The sequence below is a fragment of the Bufo bufo genome, chromosome 2 (genome assembly GCF_905171765.1).
Source record: "Bufo bufo chromosome 2, aBufBuf1.1, whole genome shotgun sequence".
NCBI lineage: Eukaryota > Metazoa > Chordata > Amphibia > Anura > Bufonidae > Bufo > Bufo bufo.
The window spans coordinates 252,124,597-252,127,845 of NC_053390.1; positions in this window are offsets into that span (position 1 = coordinate 252,124,597).

The window sequence follows — 3,249 nt, forward strand, 5'->3', positions numbered from 1 at the left end:
ACAGTGAACTCCACTGCCCCTCACTCCTTAACACTGACCCACCCACAGTGCCCCGCCTCCTTACAATGGGACATCTACAGCACCCCATCCCCTTAACTTTGAGCTTCACAGCAGCCCACCCATTTAACAGTAAGTTTTACAGCACCTCACTCCCTTGACATTGACCGTCTCAGGGGCTCGCCCCCTTAACAGTGACCTATACAGCACCCACTCATTTAACAGTGACCTCCACTGTGTCTGCCCCTTTAACAGTGACCTCCTCAGTGCCCGTCTCTTTAACAGTGACCTCCACAGTGTTCATCCCTTTGCCAGTGACCTCCACAGTGTCCATCCCTTTAACAGTGAACTCCATAGTGCCCTCCCCTTTAACACCTTAAGGACTTAGGACGTACAGGTACGCCATGTTTGCCGAGTCCTTAAGGACCCAGGACGTACCGGTATGTCCTAACTTTAAAACTACATTGTGGCGCGGCGGGGGTAAATTGGAACAGGATGTCCGCTGAAATTATTCAGCGGGCATCCTGTCACAACGCCGGAGGGGGTCATGTGACCCCCCCCTCCCCCCCCCCCCGCATCGGCGATCGCAGAAAACCGCAGGTCAATTCAGACCTGCGGTTTGCTGCGTTTCCGGTCCATCCGGGTCTCCTGTGACACGATGAACCGGAAAAGGACGGTGATCGGTGGTGTGATTACACACCACCAATCACAGTCCGAGCATTTGGGGGCGGCGGTGCTGTCCTTGGTGCTGGCGGTGCTGTCCTTGGTGCTGATTGGTGTGGGGAGAGAGGCGGGAGATTCAAACTCCCGGCGCTCCTATCTCCCCTTCTCTTCCTGCTGCTGCACCTGCACCGTTCTGCACCAGCTTCTGCGAACCCCCCGTCAGCACCCATCACCTTCCTGCACCCATCACCCACCAGGTAGGTTAGGGTCAGTGAGGGAGAGGCACGATTAGGCAGGGATAGAAGGGAGAGTTAGGGGAAAAAAAACTAAACTTTTTTCTGATTTATTGTCTCTGGTGGTTGGGGTCCACAGCACTTAGCTGTGAGACCCTAGACCCACCCAGGAGTGCTGCCACTTGCCCCCGAGCCCCCCCCCCCAGCCCCCCCCACCACCACTTTTTTTTTTGCGTGCGCTGACTGTGGCCGGCACTCTTAGCATTTGGCCACTGTTAGCGCATCGCCCGCCCCACCGCTGATCAGCGTTGTACCGCTGATTAGCAAGTTTGAACTTTTTTTTTTTTCTAAACACTTGTCCATTTTTATTTTTTTACTAAAAAGTATGTGAACACCCGTGCCCCCACACACACGCACATACAATAAAAAGTACGTGAACACCAGTGCCCCCACACACACGCACATACAATAAAGTTTTACACGCACGCACATACATGCAGCGTACTCAAGTTGGGGTTAATAGTGTTCCTGGGTGTTGTAGTGCAATCATGACCACTAACCTGAGACAGCTGACTCTCTGCAAGGGCAGGTGATGATAAGAAATGTTCGTGACGCCAGTGCCAATTAAACGGTGGCACAACGTTTGCTGATAGCAGGAATAATTGAGGAACCACGTGATGTTAAAACAGAACTCAAACTTTAGTAGTCATCATACATGGACATAGATGGAAGCGCAGTTCCTTTGAAGACAGTTGGTTTCAGTACATTTGATGCAGGCAATATATAGCAAGGTGACTTCAGAGTGTTAAACACAGGATTTGTAGTACAGGCGGCTTGCACTCTATTCCTGACTGATCCTGGAACATAGAAACTCTTCTCCAAGGCTCAATGCCCTAGCTCTGGCGTATATCCTTGTTTTATAACTATCAAGTACCTCCTCTGTTGTCTTTAGTACCTCTTGCTTTTCTGAGCTTGCCTCTGTCTCTCTCAGCACTGACTCTGGAAACTTCTGAACTTCCTCAGGCCGGTTAACTGTGGTGTTCCTGCTTCTGCATATATGAACTCAGGAGGGGAACCTTCTCCTTGGATCTGGAACCCGGTTACAGGGACTGCAATACCCTCTCCTGGTCCGCAGGCTTCAGGCCTGGACTTGACTCTGACATTGTCTAATCTCCAACTTTAGACTCTAACTCCAACTTTAGACTGACTCTCCTTTCCCTGACTGGGCCTTATATAACCTAGGGCTCCCTAGCTCCCTCTAGTGACTAAGAGCTGGAATGACACCCCTAGCAGGCCTGTACATGCACATTTTACAGTAACAGGGAAATACATAGCATTACATTACATTATATTTTATTAAGATGACTCATACCAACCTCCCCATAAATAAGGGGGAACGACAACACACAAGTGACCCTTCTGTAGTGACGGGCATTACAGCTCCCGTACACTACATACCCCACTGCTTTAAGCTGAGTACGACCTCGTACTCCATCAGGGCCCGCCCAACTGGAATCTTTACCTGAAACAGAAAAAGACACATGCAGGCATACATATATGTAGTTAATCTGCATTTACATTCATATCAGGTCCAATTGGCAACGGTGAAGTGCGGTGACAAGGGGCGTCGTTCTCTTCTCTCAGGATAGGGAATGGAACTGGGGCGCTGACCTGGCACAGCGTAATATTATTACCAGGATAGTCCATGACAATGAATAAGTCCATAATAGAACAGCAAGAAACGGTAAAACAGTATAAAAGTTCTTGGAGGCTCAAAGAACAAATATGAGTCCGTACCCAGGTTACTTCCTTATAAATCACAGAGGCTCTCATGCGGCGGAGTCCATCTCTGGGCACATTCCTTTTAAAAGAGTAAGAATCTCAGAGGCTCAGGTTCTTTTGAGTCTATCTCTGGGCACGGTTCCTTAGTATCAAGTTGCACAATAAAATTGCATAATATAACACAAGTGCTGTAATACCCCTGATCAACCTGAAAAGGGAGTTAAGGGTAAAAGGTGCAACAAAGGAACAGGCACAACTTGGTGTGGAATAGCAAAAGCAGGCAGGAGGTCCTGGAAACAAACTTGGCTTTGCTGACTTTATTATTTCAGTGGTTGACACCTACCACTGAGCCGTGGACGAACTGGCAGCAGCAAAAAAGGACCAGGAAACATAGGACTCCTGTCCTGAAAGGGTTAAGTTCTCAACATCATTCTCTAGCAAAATAAATCAAAGGCCTAGCAGACTGACTCACAGGGGCATGTCATAATTACCCGGCTCTGCTGGCAAATATGGCCTGTAGTAGTCCTCTACAGGAGGATGTGCCCACATCACAGTGTCAGGGGGCAGCTGCAAG